Raw genomic sequence first — 20,437 nt, 5'->3', positions numbered from 1 at the left:
CTAGAATGAGTTTCTGTTACCCAAGATCATCTCTATCCAGAAGGTTCTGTCTAATGCCCCACAGCTGAGTGATGGAGAGGTGGAGATAAGAGGGACAGTGTCCCTGAGATCATACACCCTTTGTCTTCCCAAAAGACAGACTTTCCAGCAGAGGTCCAGCCTGGCCAGAGGTGTGCCTGGCATGACTGAGGCAGTGACAGCCCAGCTCTGAGAGCACAGGGAGGGTGTGTCCCATGTCTTCATGGGCCTTGAGCTCCATGGGAGCAGCACTGAGGCTGGGGTCCAAACATGAGGGTACTGATCAGTCTCAGGCAATGATTGGAGCTCAGAGATGTTTGGAGGCTGAGCTTCCCATGAGGACAGAGACCCACCCTGGGATTCCTGGAATAAGCCTCATCACAGGGAAACAGTTGCTTAGGGCACAGCCTAGCTGCCCTGGGGATGGGCCCCAGTCACACTTGATGTCTCTGGGGTTTCCAGTTAATGGGGATTCTGCAACCTGGATATTGTAACGTAGACTGCTGTGTGAGCACAGGTTGACACTGACTTCTGGAGAAACAGAGAAGTCCAGAAACTTGAGTCCAGGAAACTATACATCCAGAGAGAAGAGAGACCTGTGTTTGTGTGTGTCTCTCTGTGTGTTTGACCAAAAATGAGGCCAAGTGGACTCTTGTGGATTTTGCACACTCTCAGGGATCTTTTTCCATATCTAGGGTCCTGGATTCTGGATTTTAAGCCCAGTTTCTCAAAGACCTTCTCCATGGGGGAGGATTGGTTAGGCAATGAGAAATCGTTAGAGAGCAGACCCCTTAACATGTCCCTGAATCAGAAGTCCAGGTCTTATTGAGTGACAGAAACAGGAGGAGAATATGAGAGGTTGCTTACAGCTGTACTTTCTGGTCATTCTACCCCCAGAGATGGACCATGGCGCCTGGAAACTACAGCAAGATCATTTCTGGCTTCCTCTGAAATACTGACATGGAGTTAGAGATAAGACCTGTAGTGCTAGAGGGAGACCAAAGCTTGAGGGACAGGGGAGTAGATGGGAGAAGAGGAGAGAGAGGTGGGTGTGTTGTCACGGAGAGTCTTCAGGATGTGGTCCAAGCTCATGTGTAGCTGGTTCAGAGAGGAGACTGTGTCTGTTACTAGGGTTCTAGCCAATTTATCCTTGCTTATCTTGGCCAGACCCCAAGGGGATGTGCAGTTGGGCTTTGATACCTCCTCTGTCCTGTCTTCCTGGGATGTTATATGCTGCCTCACTTACCATTCAAACATGAGTGTCTCTTATTCCTTAGTTTAATGGCAGGTCATTCTGCAGAACAGTGCCCCCCAAATGTGTTTAAAAATTAGTGTCTCACTGAAAAATGAAAAATCGGAGACAAGGCGTGTGGACCAGGAGATTTTGTCTCACTTACTCATCATCTGAGACACTGTGAGTAATGGTAGTTGCTCCCACTGCCATGGGCGGAGGCACAGTAGTAGTCAGCCTCATCCTCAGGCTGCAGCCCAGAGATGAGCAGGAGCCCTGCATTGGCCGAGGTGTCCTTGGATCCAGAGAAGCGGCTGGGGACCCTGGAGCCCTGGTGCTTATCTGAGTCTGAGTGGTAGTACAGGAGGTACCAGAGAGGGCTCCCTGGCTTCTGCTGGAACCAAGTTACAGAATAACTGCCAACACTGAAGCCACTGCTCAGGGTGCAGGTGAGTCTGGCGGATGATCCCAGGGATGCAGAGAGGGAGGGCGGCTGGGTCACCACAAGCTGGGACAGGGAACCTGCAAACACAGACACTCATGGGTGATGGGGAAGAAAAAGTAATTTTCCTCCAAAATAGTAGCAGTGCTCCTACACAGATTGGAGGGCTTTCCTGTGTCCCCAGAGTCTTTTATCTACCTGTGCAGTGAAAGACGAGCAAGAGGAATACTGGAATCCATGCCATGGTCACATTGCCTCTGGTCCCACTGTGAGCTGGGCTGCCCCAGGCCCTCTTTTCTCCTCCACCCTCTGCCACAGGAGGGGCTGCCCATGCAAAAAGGCTCCATCGTGTGACTGCTCAGGCCCGTCTGAGTTCTGGTGCTGGAGCTCAGCTCACACTACACACTGAGGAGAATGAAAGCATCCTTCACCCTGGGGAGGCCTGGGAGGAAGCACCTGCTGAGACCATACACAGGTCCCTGCTCAGGGGACTCTGCTGGACCAGAGAGGACATAGTTGCTGAGTCCCAGCAGGAAGCACAAGGGTCAGCCCTCAGGCTTGAGCTCCTTTGAATGAATGGTCCTCCCTAAGCCATTGACTAGGGACCACAGGTCAGTCCTACGTTGCCCCTGCTGGTTGCAGGACATGTAGCCCTAAAACCTGAGATCACAGCTGGTTTCTGTATCTCAACATGTCCCTGTCTATTTACATAATTCTGCATAATTTCTAAATACAATGATTCCAGTACAAGTGCCCAATTACTTTGGTATCTCATTCCAGGAAAGTGTCCCCATCTTTGGGAGATGCAAGAATGTTCATCAATGTCAGCTTAAATTACTTAAATCCCAGAGAAAATACAGTAAACATCATATCACTTCATTGGAATGTAACATAGATTACACATTCATTGTAAGTTTTTAAACTATTACACATTAAAATAAGAGTTTAACCTACTGTCACATAAATTGCATTGTGTTTCAATCCTTCATTTTGTTGCAAAATAAATGGTTGCACTAATCGGTATCATGACAGAAGCATCACGCATGTCATTTGCAGTTGCTGTGTTCACAGCATGTTAAACTGTGAAAAAAATACAGTTCGATGAGAGACTCCATTCTCAGACATTTATTTACTGCTTCCATCTTCTCCTTCTCCACGTGAAGGACCTTACCATGTGTCAAAACGGAAGTCTTGCTCCATCATTCTACAATAGATTAGCCACTATGGGATCTTTTCAAAGAAGTTTGCTTGAAGAGGTACATATTAGTATTTCTTAACCTTAAGATGGGTTTTACAAAATTCAGCCTTATATAAACAAATGACAGTTGTACTGAAACTGAGTAGTGAAACGTTAGCAGATGTTCATTTGCTCAAGGGAATTGTCTTCTGTACTCCGTTAGTTGTCTATGTTCCAGCTGCTCCCTCTGGATTTTTCATCCAGTAGCTGGAAGCTAATCATGTCCTATTCTTCATCCCTCACGTGAACCCATGGAATCCAGCCCATGATACTGTCACCTTTCCCAAGGAAATTCTAAGACTTTCTTTTTTTTTAAGATTTTATTTATTTATTTATAGAGACAGAGAGAGAGAGGCAGAGTTACAGGGAGAAGCAGGTATCATACAGAGAGCCTGATGTGGGACTCGATCCAGCGTCTTCAGGATCACACCCTGGGCTGCAGGCGGTGCTAAACCGCTGCACCACCAGGGCTGCCCTAAGAATTTCTCTTGTCCCAATATCTGGTTCTTAGCTCACATCTCCTCTCCAATCAACTCAGACCTCCAAAAATAACAAGGTACCCAAGCAGAAATCATTACATTTGCCTCAGATCTACTCCTTTTCACGGAATTTGTGTTGAGGTGAATTCATATATTCATTCAACAAAACCAGTGTTGAATTTCTCTTTGGTGTCAGGCTGGCTGTTGAGCTTTGTAGGTAAGTAATACACATAAACAAGTGGGGGAAAATATCAAGTGTTAGACACACAGTGAAAACAGTTACAGAGAAATGAGTCCATGTGGCTGATGCTACCAGGCCAGTGATCAACCTGGGAATATGGAGCCAACTGATGACTGCTGAGACCCCATCACCTCAACTCTGAACTTCTCCATGCTCTCTCGGTCCACAGCCTGCCCTTGGCCTTCACACCTCCTTGCTCCATTCCAGGTGCCTGGGTGCAGGTACTCAGCTCTGCTCACCTGCTGTTAGTTTCCAACACTCTAGGGAGCTTCTGAGGTATGAGCTGAAACTGGCCCCTGTTCTCACAGGGCAGGGAGGAACCAAAGAGTCAGGCCACTCTATCTAGGTTAGTAGGTGGTTGTTTTCATAAACAAAGGGGACTTACATATGAGGCTTCTCTTGGGCAGCAGCACAACAAAAGGATGCTCATAAATGGCCAATAAATCATGAGCTTATGAAGAGGATTTCACTGGGTTGAGGCCTGTATACATCACATAAACACCACATCACTATCTCAAGGCTCTAACCTTGAAGCAGACTATAGGAGCAGGAAAGACCAGCAGAAGCCACCACCCACAGACAAGAGGGGGCTGGGGATCCCTTGAGTGTTCTGGTCAAATTCATGGGGCATGGTGTGGACACATCATTTGGATGGCATTCCTTGGCACATGGCCATGCAGAGATCCTCCTGTGTTCTGTCCATAGTTTTCCCATTTTAAATCCTTACTAGGAATTTCTGATTATGGCTCCATTTGGAGGCAGGTGATAAACTGCTGGAGGGGAAGGGGCAGTGATATGGCCTGGGAGGTAGGTGCTGGTCTTTGGGGAGACAGGGACCACTCTCCTTACATGAACTGTGATGACGTGGAGGAGAGATACAAGGGCCCAGGCCATACAGAAGCACTTGGTCCTTCAGGTCCCAAACCAAGGCTGAGATCCCAGGTCTCATTCCCTCAACATAGTGTTGAACTGGGCTTGCACATTCATGCACGTCTAATCTACTCCCTCCAAGTTTGGTATTTGACAAAGATGAAGGCACAGACTGAGAAGTCAGTTCTCTCAGATTCACAGCATATGCTTCGCCCTCATGGCTGCACATAGACCCTACTTCTCACACACAGATATGGACTCCCCGGTTCCTGCACCAAAGCCTGTTTATGTAACTCACATGCAACTCCTTGAAATTCCTCTGGTTCCACTTCATATTTCTTAGGTGTCCCCAGAGGACTCCTGCCCTTCTTGTCCCTCCATAGAATGCACCCCCTGATTCTACTACCCTGGAGCCTACCCCAAGCCCTATCCAAGTTCTCATCTTCCATGGCAGAGTCCTTCAGCTTTCACTCAGCAGACACCAACAATGTACTTCCCTTGGGCCAGTACCATCCTTGGCACTGGGGTGAGAAGGGAAACAGACATACCAGTTCTGCCCCATGAACCCTCAGTCCTTCCCAGGAATCACTCCCTACAACTAACTATTCATTTGGAATGTGCCCACCTCTGGAGGAGGAGACACTTCTGTGACCCCTGGGGGTCACAGAGCAGACCCCCAGGACTGTGTCTCTCAAGACAGGCACTGATGTGGATCCCACAGGTGTCAGGCATGACTTTAGACACTGTAAAGCAGGACTGTGGTTCCTACTCGATGTCCCTGTGCTCTCCAGCAAGGGCAACAAACACGACTTGTCACAGATGTTGTCAGATGACACACCTGACAGATCTGAGCAGGGTCCTGCCCCACAGAGGTCTGCGGGGTCATTGACATTGCCAGCACCCCTCAGGTTATTGACCCTCCTGAGCTCACACAGTTCCCTGGGGGTCAGAAACATGTCACCTCAGGTTGTGAGGACTCCTGCACTGAAGCCAGAGCCTGGTCCTGCTTTCTGGAAACATCCGTGGCCTCTTCAGAGCTGTGGGTCTCAGTTTCCAATGTGGGGAATCCCATGGCTTTGGTTTGGAATCATGGCAGTCAGGAAAGTTGGCTGTGGTAGGTGAGGGCAAGTTGTGAACAGATCCGGGATTCAGAGGGAAGGGAAAACACATGAACTGAACTAAAATATCATAGTCAGTGCGGGTGACAGCATTCTGACAAATGGTGTAAGAATGTCATTCTGTCTGCCATTATGCTTGAAAATAATAGTAATAATAATAATAGTAATCACCATCATCATCATCACAGTAGGACAGTATTGTAGTCTGGCAGCTGCCATAAGAAAATTACGCAGAATGAGTGGCTGAAACAAGAGAAATGTGTTTTCTCAGAGCTCTGGAGGCTGGAAACCCAAGGTCATGGTGGCAGCATGTTTAGTTTCTCCCAAGTCACCTCTCCTTGGGTTGCAGATGGTCAGCTCCCCACTTTTTCCTCCCATGGTCTTTTCTCCCTGTGCACACACCATACTGTCCTATTACTTCTCATATGATCAACACCTTATGGGAGCCAGATCCTATTCTTGAACTCATGGACCCTTAATTAAATTACCTCCTTGAAATCTATTTCTAAATATACTCACATTTGGGATGAGAGGTCTTGGCATTAAATGTGAGCAGGACACAAATATGTTCAATAACACCAGGAATTAGCATAAATTGTTAATGATAAGGTTATGTTAAAATATGATAAAATATATAAAGATGGGGAGGACATTTTTTGCAGTATAACTTGTTTATATAGTTCTGGAGTTTGGATAAGTAATTCTGTAGTTGTAACAAAATAGACATAACTTAAATGGATCATTTGAATCATTGCTTAGTGTTCAGCTGCATGGCATTAGGCACATTCAAATGTTTACCGCTACCACCTGTCTGAACTTTTGCATCATCCCAAACAGAAACTGTGTACCATGAAAGGATACCCCTTCCTCCCCTCCCAACCACTCCAGTAATGGAATGAGGACTAAATGAGGAGCCCAGGGATCCAGGTGCCCAGGAAAATGCAGGGAGTAGCACAAAGTAGAGAACATCTCCCTTAATTTTTCCCATGCCATACTGTTAATGTAGGGTTGTGTACATGGATTTTCTAGGACCAGAAATAAGTTTAGTCCACATGCTATGTAAAATTTTAGAGGATTTTTCTAGCATATTTGTTATTACTTCTCATGATGTCTTCTGGCTTTGACCTTGTATGAGTGAAGATGTTTGATCCCTGTATATGTATGTATGTATGTGTATATATATATATATATATATACTGCATTATAATATAATATATACACCTATATACACATATATCACATATATCACACATATATCAATTTATAACAAAGCTATACAAACATTTCTTTTTAAAAAATATTTTATTTATTTATTATTTATTTATTTATTTATTTATTTATTTATTATGAGAGAAACAGAGAGAGGCAGAGACACAGGCAGAGGGAGAAGCAGGCTCCTCACAGGGAGCCCGTTGTAAGACTTGATCCCGGGGGATCCTGACCTGAGTCAAAGGCAGATGCTTAACTGCTGAGCCACCCAGGCATCCCAAAGCTATACAAACATATATGAATGTATATACACAGATGCATTTCCTCTCTCCTTGTGTATATATCTATATCTATCTATCTAATCTATCTATCTTATTTATCTATCTATATATCTATCCATCTGTCATCTACCGAGAGAGAACACACACACATAGATGTATTCTACTTTCATTCATAGCCATCTAAGTTTTGTAATGTAGGGGCCAGACCATGGAAGCAGGGAAAGAAGGGAGTAGAAAAAATGAGATGCCCGACCACTTGTGCTGAATAACAGAAGGAGAAGTGTTAAAAGGTGCCCCTCACATCCTTTCATTTGCCAAAAGGACCCCTTGTCCAGTGACTGAAGAGGGTGAAAGGGAGAAGTATCCAGGTCATCAGGAGATATCTCCAGAACTCAGCTAATGGGGCCTCAATTTTAGCTTCATCTGTTAGGAAAATCCTTGTCATCTGTCACTTTTTCCTCCTCATTGAATCGACAGTTCTCCAAACACTGTGGGCAGTGATTGCCTTTTAAGATTGGTCCTCCCAGAACAAGGCCCCAAGTCTACAGGAACCCCGCTACCTGAGGTTGTGTGTGGCATTAAACTCAGAGCACAAGAGGTAACTATTTGGGATGTTCTATGAAGGCAGGAAAAAACAACTGCAGATGGTCTGACAGGGATTGAGTGACAAAAATTATGTATTAGTCACAATTGAGCCACCTTGCACATAAACTGGAGTGCTATTTTATATAAATTTGATTCAATTCCAATAATGCTAACGAGAACATGCAGGTACAATTAAAAGGCAGTTTGTACATTTATGGTTTTGATAGGAATTACTTTTGATTGAGTAATTGGTAAAATAATCATAATAGTAATAGCAATAGTATCAATAATGGCTTTGGTAGGCCTCACATTGAACTGTGAAAAGTGTAATATATTTCTCTATTTTATGTATTGACTCAATGTTGTTAGGTTTATGGTTTCTGCTATATGTGTCAAATTTTCTTGTGTTAGAGGGTCATAAAATGTGTTCATATTTAAAGAAAATACCTACCTATATTTTCTTTCTCCATGTATCAGTAGTAGTAGAAGCTAAATGTGAATTATTTATCTTTTGCCAATATATGGAATTTCTAGACAGTTGGATCCATAAACATGTTTTAGAAACAGTCCAGCCATGTTCAGAGCCACAGATCATTGAAATGGTGGTGCCCCAGATAAGAGTAGGGTCACCCTGGATGTGATGTTAGCCACAGGCAGGCAATGGACAGAGTGAGAGGCTGGCAGTAGTTGGATGGAGGAGGGCTGAGTCTTCATTCCTTCAGGGTATGGAGCACTGGGTCAAGATCATTCCATATCTACTCTCTGTGGTCAGCCTCATCTTAGGACAGGATCCCCTCAGGAAGCATTCATTCCCTGACAGACCTGAAACCAGAGGTTCTTTCTGGGATGCTATAGGACAAGAATTCCCAGGGCCACATTTCTGGGGCTTCTTCCTGGGTGCTTTTCTTGCCAGGACACACTATTTGTTTCTGTGTTGCTGCTTGTTCTTCTCTAGAGGATATAGTTCTTGAAGTCTGGCCCCAACATGGTGGATGGACATGTCTTCAGAGTGTGGAAACAGGAAGCTACAAGATAGAAAAAATAGGCGGAGAGAAGATTTAGGGTCCCTGCTCACCTTGTTCAAAGCCTAAGTCATGTGAGGATTCGGAGTACAAAGCCCAGGACCCCCAGCAGGGTTAGATGAGGTAAGTTCAGTAAAGAGACTCATCGAGTTTGGGAGCCACTATATCTGAACATAAACTGAGAAGAAAGCCAGGATGTCTCTATACTATGTGGTGGGGGGGGGGGGCTATAAGGACATGGGTGACCAATTCATTTATCATGTCCTCATGTGACCAGATGAGGAAACGCTCTGAAGATTTAGTAGTCAGAATGATAAGTCAAATTTGTTAGTACTGCAGATTAGAGATTATTCACTATGGGAGCCTAAGAAGGTGGGATCTCATATCCCCAGGCCTGGGGCTTTGAGAGCCCTGGATTCCAAGGGATTTGTGGGCCAGGGATGTCTGGCTTGAGTCTCAGGTGATAACAAGAGCTGTTGAGGCAGTGTGAGGCACAGACAGAAAGAGAACCTGGATCCCAGAGTGCATGGTTGTGCCAACAAGCCCAGGGTTGGAGGAAATATCCCAACACTGATGTGTCAAAGTCACACCATTCTGTCCATTGCTGTTGCTCCTTCCAGGCAGTAAAGGGTGGCTTTTTGTCTTGGGATCCCAGTCCCTGATGGAGGCTGGATCAGTTGGGTGACATGAAGAGATCTGTGAGCAAGGGGCAGGGTCCACATTACATGGACTGGGGCAGGACTGGGGTGGAACCCCTGCCAGAGCTCAAGAACCATTTATCTGGTTGGTGAGTAAGGTCCAGGAGGATGAGGGGAGTCCAGGTTGTGGTTGGTACAATCTGAAATTTTGAGCCTTAAAGCCCCAACTAGGGCACACCTGCCTCATATCTCTTACCCAATTCCACATCCTGAGGAAAGGGTTGGGGCTGTGATGGTTAAATTCTGTGTAGCTTATGTAGGCATGGGAGCCAGGTGTTTGGTGGACCATGATTCTCAGAGTTTTTGTGAATATATGTTTCAAATGAGATTAAGTGTATATATATATATATATATATATATATATATATATATATATATATATAATGTTGGTGGTTTGTTTTTTCTCTACTGAATGTCATTTATTTCTGAATATTGTCTTTATAACCTGAAGCCCAGATTGAAGCACTTACATGAGAAGCATCTGTTATCAATTCCTAGAGCAAGAGGTGGAATCAACAATGTTGGTCCTCTGACATCTCCACTGAGTAATTTCTATCTCTGAGAGTCTACCTTTGAAAACATGAACATGGGGAGAATAGTTTATCAAGTCAAAAATTTAACAAAAGGAAAAGATACAACACTGTCAAATCATCTGTTTCCAGGAAAAGTAAGGGTCTTTAGAGATCTTACAATAGAAGTCAGCCCCTGAGTAACATCAAAGGTGATGTCCCCAGGCCAAGAGAGTGGAAAAAGAGATTTTGTCTCAATTCTCCATGGGTCCAGAACACTCCAAAAGCTTTAGCACTATCTTGGCATATCTAACAGCAATAGTCACCTTGTATGTGTCCTCCTGCTGGAGGTCAGTGATACCTCAACACTTGAATTAACCAAAGCATCTTCTGATCCAGAAAAAAACAGGTGATCAAGGATCCCTGGAGTGTATAAGTGTATATGACTCTAGTTTGAATTTCAGAAGAAACCAGGGAGTGTTACCTGGCTTCTTCTGGTGACAGTATCATCTATCTATCTATCTATCTGTCTATCTATCTATCTATCTATCTATCTATCATCTATCTATCTATCTATCATCATCTTTTTTTAAAAAATATTTATTTATTTATTTATTTATTTATTTATTTATTTATTTATTTGAGAGAGAGACAGGCAGAGGGAGAAGCAGGCTCCACGCAGGGAACCCGACATGAGACTCAATCCCGGGTCTCCAGGATCAGGCCCTGGGCCCAAGGCTGCACTAAACCACTGAGCCACCCGGGCAGGCTGCCCTCTATCTATCTATCTATCTATCTATCTATCTATCTATCTATCTATCTATCTAACTATCTATTTATCTATCTATCTATCTATCTATCTATCTATCTATCTATCTATCTATCATCATCTATCTATCATCTATCTATCTATCTATCATCTATCTATCTATCTATCTATCTATCTATCTATCATCTATCTATCTATCATCTATCTATCTATCTATCTATCTATCTATCTATCTATCATCTATCATCTCTCCTAACAATGTTGCCACTTCTCTTTTTTTAATTTTTTTGTTGGATTTCAATTTGTCGATGTATAGTATAACATCCAGTGCTCATCTCTTCAATTGCCCCTTCAGTGTCCCTCACCCAGTCACCCCAACAACCTGTCCACCTCCCCTTCCACTACTCCTTGTTTTCTCAGAGTTAGGAGTCTCTCCTGCTCTGTCATCCTCTCTGATATTTCCCACTGATTTTCTCTCCTTTTCCTATAATCCCTTTCACTATTTCTTATATTCCCAAATGAATGACACCATATAATATTTGTCATTCTCTGATTGACTTATTTCACTCAGCCTGATACCCTCCACTTCCATCCACGTCAAAGCAAATGGCAGGTATTTGTTGTTTCTAATGGCTGAGGAATATTCCTTTTTATAAATAGACCACATCTTCTTTGTCCATTCATCTTTCGATGGACACCAAGGCTCCTTCCACAGTTTGGCTATTGTGGACGTTGCTGCTATATACATCAGGGTGCAGGGGTCCTGCCATTTCACTGCATCTGTATCTTTCGGGTAAATCCCCAGCAGTACAATTGCTGGGTCATAGGGCAATCTATTTTAACTCTTTGAGGAAACTCCACACAGTTTTCCAGAGTGGCTGCACCAGTTCACATTCCCACCAACAGTGCAAGAGGGTTCCCTTTTCTCCACATCCTCTCCAACATTTGTGGTTTCCTCTCTTGTTAATTTTCCCCATTCTTACTGGTGTGAGGTGGTATCTCCTTGTGGTTTTGATTTGTATTTCCCTGATGGCAGGTATGTGGAGCATTTTCTCATGTGCATGTTGGCCATGTCTATGTCTTGCACTATGAAACTTCTGTAAAATTCTTTTGCACATTTCATGACTGGATTGTTTGTTTCTTTCCTCTTGAGTTTAATAAGTTCTTTATAGATCTTGGATACTAGCCCTTTATCTGATATGTCATTTGAAAATATCTTCTCCCATTCTGTAGGTTGTCTTTTAGTTTTGTTGACTGTACCCTTTGCTATGCAAAAGCTTCTTATCTTGATGAAGTCCCAATAGTTCATTTTTGCTTGTGTTTCCCTTGCCTTCATGGATGTATCTTGCAAGAAGTTACTGTGGCCAAGTTCAAAAATGGTGTTGCCTGTGTTCTCCTCTAGGATTTTGATGGATTCCTGTCTCATATTTAGACCTTTCATCCATTTTGAGTTTATCTTTGTGCATGATGTAAAAGAATGGTCTAGTTTCATTCTTCTGCATGTGGCTGTCCAACTTTCCAAAACCTTTTATTGAAGAGACTGTCCTTTTTCCAGTGGATAGTCTTTCCTCCTTTGTCAAATATTAGTTGACCTAGAGTTAAAGGCCCATTTCTGGGCTCTCTATTCTGTTCCATTGATCTATGTGTCTGTTTTTGTGCCAGTACCACACTGTCTTATTGATCACAGTTTTGTAGTACCACCTGAAATCTGGCATTGAGATGCCCCCAATTCTTATTTTCTTTTTTAATATTCCTGTGGCTATTCGGGGTCTTTTCTGCTTCCACACAAGTCTTAAGGTGATTTATTCCGACTCTCTGAAGAAAGTCCATGGTATTTTGATAGTGATTGCATTAAACGTGTAATTTGCCCTGGGTAATATTGACATTTTCACAATATTAATTCTTCCAATCCATGAGCAAGGAGTATCTTTCCATCTCTTTGTGTCTTCCTCAATTTCTTTCAGAAGCGTTCTATAGTTTTTAGGGTATAGATCCTTTACCTCTTTTTTTTTTTTTTTTTTTGATCCTTTACCTCTTTGGTTGGGTTTATTCCTAGGTATGTTATGCTTTTGGGTGCAATTTTAAATGGGATTGACTCTTTAACTTCTTTCTTCAGTCTCATTCTTAGTGAATAGAAATGTCATTAATTTCTGGGGATTGATTTTCTACCCTGCCACACTGCCAAATTACTATATGAGTTCTAGCAATCTTGGGGTGGAGTCTTTTGTGTTTTCTATGGTCAGTATCATGTCATCTGCAAAGAGGGAGAGTTTGACTTCTTTGCCAATTTAAGTGCCTTTTATTTCTTTTTGTTGTCTGATTGCTGAGTCTAGGACTTCTAGTACTATGTTGAATAGCAGTGGTGAGAGTGTACATCCCTGTCTTGTTCCTGATCTTAGGGGAAAGGCTCCCAGTGTTTTCCCATTTAGAATGTTATTTGCTGTAGGCTTTTCATAGACGGCTTTTAAGATGCTGAGGAATATTTCCTCTATCTCTACACTCTGAAGAGTTTGGATCAGGAATGGATGTTGTATTTTGCCACATGCTTTCTCTGCATCTATTTAGAGGATCTTGTTTTTTCCCTTGTTGATATGATCTATCACATTGATTGTTTTTATTTTATTTATTTATTTATTTTTTTATTGGTGTTCAATTTACTAACATACAGAATAACCCCCAGTGCCCGTCACCCATTCACTCCCACCCCCCGCCCTCCTCCCCTTCCAACACCCCTAGTTCGTTTCCCAGAGTTAGCAGTCTTTACGTTCTGTCTCCCTTTCTGATATTTCCCACACATTTCTTCCCCCTTCCTTTATATTCCCTTTCACTATTATTTATATTCCCCAAAGGAATGAGAACATATAATGTTTGTCCTTCTCCGACTGGCTTACTTCACTCAGCATAATACCCTCCAGTTCCATCCACGTTGAAGCAAATGGTGGGTATTTGTCATTTCTAATAGCTGAGTAATATTCCATTGTATACATAAACCACATCTTCTTTATCCATTCATCTTTCGTTGGACACCGAGGCTCCTTCCACAGTTTGGCTATCGTGGCCATTGCTGCTATAAACATCGGGGTGCAGGTGTCCCGGCGTTTCACTGCATCTGTATCTTTGGGGGACTTAATCAAGATAAGAAGCTTTTGCACAGCAAAGGATACAGTCAACAAAACTCAAAGACAACCTACAGAATGGGAGAAGATATTTGCAAATGACATATCAGATAAAGGGCTAGTTTCCAAGATCTATAAAGAACTTATTAAACTCAACACCAAAGAAACAAACAATCCAATCATGAAATGGGCAAAAGACATGAACATTGATTGTTTTTAGAGTGTTGAACCAGCCTTGCATCCCGGGGAGAAATCCCACTTGATCATGGTGAATAATCTTCTTAATGTACGGTTGGATCTTATTGGCTAGTATCTTGTTGAGAAATTTTTCATCCATGTCCCTCAGGTATATTGGTGTATAATTCTCCTTTTTAGTGGGGTATTTGTCTGGTTTTGGAATTAGGGTGATGCTGGCCTCATAGAACGAGTTTGGAAGTATTTCATCTCTTCCTATCTTTCCATACAGCTTTAGTAGAACAGGTATGGTTTCTTCTTTAAACGTTTGATAAAATTCCCCTGGGAAGCCATCTGGCCCTGGAGTTTTGTGTCTTGGGAAGTTTTTGATGACTGCTTCAATTTTCTCCCTGGTTATTGGCCTGTTCAGGTTTTCTATTTCTTCCTGCTCCAGTTTTGGTAGTTTGTTGTTTTCCAGGAATGCGTCCATTTCTTCTAGATTGCCTAATTTATTGGCATATAGTTACTCATAATATGTTTTTAAAATCGTTTGTATTTCCTTGGTGTTGGTAGTGATCTCTCCTTTCTCACTCATGATTTTATTAATTTGAGTCTTCTCTCTCTTCTTTTTAATAAGGCTGGCTAATGGTTTATGGATCTTATTAATTCTTTCAAAGAGCCAAATCCTGGTTTTGTTGACCTGTTCTACAGTTCGTCTGGTCTCGATTTCATTAAGTTCTGCTCGGATCTTTATTAGACCTCTTATTCTACTGGGTGTAGGGTTTATTTGCTGCTCTTTCTCCAGTTCCTTTAGGTGCAATGTTAGCTTATGTATTTGAGTTTTTTCCAGTTTTATTTTAGGGATGCTTGTATTGCAATGCATTTTCCTATTAGGACTGCTTTTACTCTATCCCAAAGATTTTGAATCGTTGTATCCTTTTTAAAAATCTTTTTGAATGGTTGTATCTTAATTCTCATTAGTTTCCATGAATCTTTTGAATTCTTCTCTAATTTCTTGGTTGATCTTTCATCTTTTATCAGGATGGTCTTTAACCAAATTCTTCCAAATTTCTTCTTGTGATTGAGTTCAAGTTTCAAAGTATTATGGTCTCAAAATATGCAGGGGACAATCCCAATCTTTTGTATCAATTGAGTCCTGATTTGTGACCCAGTATGTAGTTGCTTCTGGAAAAAAGTTCCATATTCACATGAGAAAAACAGCTGGAAAGTGAGAGTTTTCATGGAAAGATGGTAAGAAAGACACTTTTATTGAAGAGATTGGAAGCTATTTATGGTAGATTTACTGAGTTGTAAGCAACTTAGAATCAACTGCACATTTTTAAATGTTTTAACTTGATACATTTTGAGAGATGTAGAGACACATGAAATCATCCTCATCATCAAATTGATGAGATAGGGTTAAGAACAGCCCACCCCAAGATGGTCTCCTTTGCCTTGGAAATTATTTTGAGATAAAAGTGTTCACTACTCCAGCAACCCAGCAAAAGCTTTTCTATTCCCCTCTACTACCTGTTTGTATCAAGAACAGAGCTATTAGCAGAGATCTCTCTTTACCTAATAAAAATATCTGCATAACAGGGCATCATCTGTTTTCCATACATCTCTTCTCACATACCTGCTGATGGACTTCCTTCCATTGTATCCCCAGACCCCTTTCCTTGTCCTTTGCTCAGGATATCAGATAAGCTTCCTGTTGTATGACTGTCTTTTGAATTTCAAATGTGTGTGGATTCCTCATCAATATGAAACTAAATTTGTTAATGTCCTGTTCATCTGTTCCTTGTCAGTTTGATTCTTCTTCCAGCCTGAAGAACCATGAAGAGCCAAGGAAATTCTTCCTCCCTGACAGGTGGCATACTGGGCAGGACACTCGAACTTGCTGGACGTGGCTTGACTCAGAGGCAAGAGCTGAGATCCTGGGACATCTGACATAATCAGATGAAGTTAAGTCAGCAGAAGTTAAGATTTCTTAAGTTTATAGCCCCCCAGAATTTCTGTCTGTTGATTCTGATGAAGGCAAGTGTGACAAGAGGCCTTTTTTTCTCTCTTTCTAAATTTAGATTAGCAGGAGAATATATTGTGGAACCAGTTTGTTCCTTGGGCTTAGTAACTCTTGGTAAAAATGAAGTAATTCTTGGTTATTGATCCATTTCCTCCCAGCAATAGCCTTTGTTTTTCTCTGTGTCTCTAGTGTCATGTGTCCTATAAGGGAATTACTATGGGGCAGATGGCTGATAAATGTACTAAAAGTCTTCTGTTGGATTCGCTCCACAGATCGATGAGTTCATAGTTCTCATAAAACTGAGATCAGTTTGGATAAACTATAATGTGTTTTGCTGGCTGTTGGTAAGGGAAATCTTGGACGCCAAAGTGCAAAGTTGCTGGCATAGGACAAGTGCTTAAAAGTTCTTAGAACACTCACTTCAAAAAGACTCACCTTAATTTGGAGGAATTGCCAGTTGGCCTGCATCATCCCCACCTTACTCTTGTGACCTCCTGCACACACATCAATGGCTCCACTATTACTAGTTCATGGTTTTCATTCTTCATTGGACATTCCACATGCCCACAAATTCATCAATTTTCCTTTTTTGAAATGTTCACCAAAATCATCTTATTTTGGATCAGTCAGATATTTCCCACGGGGTTTCTGTGTAATACTTCTTAAGTATAATCAACACAATAGAATCATTTTAGTGTATAAATGTCCCTGCCATGTAAGAGTCCTAATAATGCCTAGTATTGTCATTTTAGAAGGATTCCTGAAAAACCATTAATGCCATGTAGAGATGAAAAAGCTGATAATGTCCTATTAGGAATTGGTAGATATTTTCTAAGTGACAGCTACATGTCAGTGCCGCATAGACTCAGTCATGGGACATACATGCCTGGAGTTGTCACCCAAATGCTGGCTGTTGTTCCTGGCAGTGAGGACCTCATGAGAGCAGAGGCAGAACAAGCAGAGGGGTTCACCCTGCTTCCCCAGTGATGTGGAGCAGAGTGTGAGCAGTGCCTCTGTCAGAGCATATCTTACAGGATTGATCAGTTTTATTACTGGAATGATGGCCACAATTTATAAAATATATTGAATTCCTCAATGTATCTTTGGATCTTGAAAATCAGCTGGGATCCATATTTGAGATTGAGTAGAATCTCAGAAGATATTGGGAAGAGCTCCCTGGTTTTGGTGCTAAGGCAAGATCATTTTGCTACCACCTTTGGGAAATCTGTGTACCTCACACTCAAGTTTGCTATAAACCTGAAGCATCTCTTAAACATTAAGTATATTCAAAAAAGGGAAAAATAAGTGCTCTGTGGAACCATTTTATAAAGAAAAACACAATCAAAAAAAAAAAAGAAAAACACAATCAAGATGGAGAATGTACTATTCTGTCATATACAAGAAAAGAAAAAATGAGAAATAAGAAATATTACCACATCATAAATAATGTGAAAATAAAGAAGGAAGATTATAGAAAACCAGTAATTCCAATGGACATAATGAAAGCATGTTCTCAAATGTCAGAATAGAATAACCACTTATTATCTTTGGAATGAAAATGGATAATGTGCAAATGTTTGAAATAAGAAATGGCATGTGGAAGAAAATGAAATATGAAAAAAAGTCACTGTTAACCTCCAGTGATAAAAGGTAAAAAGCATACTTTCTTAGGAAGAAAAAAAGTGTTTTTATTAGAAAGAGCTGACTAAACAGACTAATGACTTAGAAGAAAATGGAAAATCTTATATTGGAACTATCCCACAAAAAAGCATACATTTTTCAGGAAACACTCTCAAGCTTTCAGATGTCAAGCTTTCAGATGTCAAATGATTCTATGTTTTGGCTTTTTTTAAAAAAAGAATTCATTTATTTATTCATAAGACAGAGAGAGAGAGAGAGAGAGGCAGAGACACAGGCAAAGGGAGAATCAGGTTCCATGCAGGGAGCCTGATGTGGGACGTGATCCCAGGACTCCAGAATCAATCCCTGGGTCAAAGGCAGGCACTAAACCGCTGAGCCACCCAGGGATCTCTGTTTTGGCTTTTAATTCAAATATATATTACAAAATGCTGAAAGAACTGGAAATTTTAAATTCTTATAGAAAGCAAATATAATGGTGGTACCTATACCAGAAAAATAAAATACAGACAATATGCAAAAAAAGATTGCAGATAAACAAATAAGTAAATAAACACATAATTTTTAAAAGAAAATAAAAATTGCAGACCAATACTATGAAATATTGAGGTAAATATTCTAAATAAGTTACCAACAAGAGATTACAGTACCTGATTAATATATTAATACTCTGTGTCCATATGTGATCTATTCAAGGAATACAAGTTGAGTTTTACAATGATAAACCTTTACTATAAGACATCATGTTAATAGTTTGATAGCTAAAATTATACTATCTCAATAGATTTGAGAGATTCTTTGACCACAACTTGTTTTTTATTTTTATTTGTATTATTTTTAAAGATTTTATTTATTTATTCACGAGAGGCAGAGAGAGCGAGAGAGAGGCAGAGACACAGGCAGAGGGAGAAGCAGGCTCCATGCAGGGAGCCTGACGTGGTACTCAATCCCGGGTCTCCAGGATCACATCCCGGGCTGCAAGCGGCGCTAAACCGCTGCGCCACCAGGGCTGCCCACCACTTGTTTTTTAAATTCTCATAAAAAACACGTAAACTAGAAGAAGATAGAGACATGTATACCATGGTAACACACTCTCTGCCACATATATAACTCAGCTCCACAGCCAGTGCTTCAGCTAATGGGGTGAACCAGGAGAACGTTCCTACAAGATCATGAACAGGCCAAAGTGACCTTTAACTCCATTAATACTCAACAACATTCTTCACCTGCAATTCGAGAAGAAAAAAAAAGGTTAGATCTCAGCATTGATTGGAACAAACTGGTAGTCAAGCCACCTGAATGTTCAAATATGCCTGTGGAACAGAACTGACAGAACAATCTCTCCAGTGAGCACAAAAACAGAAAATTCCTATTAGGACTAATGAGAATATGGCACAGCTGTGGAAAATTCTAGAGGCCAGTAAATGAGCAAGGATGGAGACCCCGGATGCCTCAGATGTCAGGTGGGAGACAGCACACTGGACCTGCCAGTCCCAGTCCATGGACATCAGTGCAAAGATACTATGTGTCCCAACCCGATGCAGGATGTCCTTTCTGTCCTCTGCAGCCCTTTGTCAAGGAAGAGGCAACTGTGAGTAACTGGGAGATGGAAAGGAAGGAGGAGCCCTCACTCCCAGGTGGTGCCCCTGGATGGAACTGTGCCCATGGTGGCAGCAGCAGGAGAAGCAGAAACAAGCTACAGGTTGAGCCTGAGCAGATTCTGGGGCCTCGCTCCCACCAGATGAGAAAGGGGATCTGGTCTCAGATCCCTGGAGCTCTGTGTGAGCCCTTAGATACTGTCACAGGAGGAGCTGTGAAGGGCAGCCTCACCCTCTGGTCTCAGCCCAGTGATGGTCAGAGAGCTGGAGTTGCCAGACATGGAGCCAGAGAATTAATTGGGGTCCACAAACAGACTAACCATTATTATAGAGGAGAATTTCAGGACCCATTTGTGAGAGCATTGGAACCAGGGCACAGTGTACACTAAGGGTTACCATGTTTCAGAAAGCCTGCATGCCTGTTTCTGGCTTGACCCACATGAAGTCACTCCCTGGGGCAGCTTGTCCCTGGAACCAAGGCATGTCTGCCCAATTTGGTGAAATTGTATCGTGTGTTCATGCCAAGAACAGGCTTTGGGAGCTGAATTTAAGAGAATGGGGTCAGGTTTTGTATACAAACTTCCCTGGAGTGTATCTCAGACTCCAGCTTATACCAAATAAACAAAAGAACCAGCTGCAGGCCAAGGAGTAGGGGCTGCAGAGGAAACTCCATTGTTGTGGAGACAACAGGTTTGTGTCTCACTTCCCCATTGGACTGGAGCACTGTGTGAGTATTGAGGCTGTCATCGTAGGACTGGCAATAATAATCAGCCTCGTCCTCAGCCTGGAGCCCAGTGATGGTCAGAGTGGCTGAGCTGCCTGACTTGGAGCCAGAGAATCGTTCCGGGACCCCAGATTCTCTGTTATCATCACCATAGATGAGGAGACTGGGTGCCTTTCCTGGGAGATGTTGGTACCAGTGCACATAATTATCACCACCGATGTTGTTTGTGCTTCCAGTGCAGGAGATGGTGACCCTTTGGCCCAGGGATCCAGACACTGAGGTTGGCTGAGTCAGCACAGACTGGGCCCAGGACCCTGCAATGGGGAGAGAAACAGAGAGGGTGATGCTGGGGTCTGGAGAAAAGAGGAGGAAGCATGTCCCCACATGTACTCCCAAGACCCCTTCCCCTGTCCCTACGTCCAGTCACCTGTGCAGTGAGTGGCAAGGGTGAGGAG

At 42.3% G+C, this 20,437-nt stretch overlaps 1 pseudogene; it reads right to left on the bottom strand.

Annotated features, from left to right (window-relative positions):
* Positions 1-1,418: 1,418 nt before the first annotated feature.
* LOC144299434 (putative non-functional immunoglobulin lambda variable 5-48 pseudogene) lies at positions 1,419-1,935 on the bottom strand (annotated as a pseudogene).
* Positions 1,936-20,437: the final 18,502 nt, after the last annotated feature.

Source organism: Canis aureus, chromosome 27 (genome assembly GCF_053574225.1).
Source record: "Canis aureus isolate CA01 chromosome 27, VMU_Caureus_v.1.0, whole genome shotgun sequence".
Classification (NCBI taxonomy): Eukaryota; Metazoa; Chordata; class Mammalia; order Carnivora; family Canidae; genus Canis; species Canis aureus.
The sequence above is the reverse complement of the archived record's forward strand: the minus strand, read 5'-3'. Positions and strand labels throughout refer to the sequence as shown.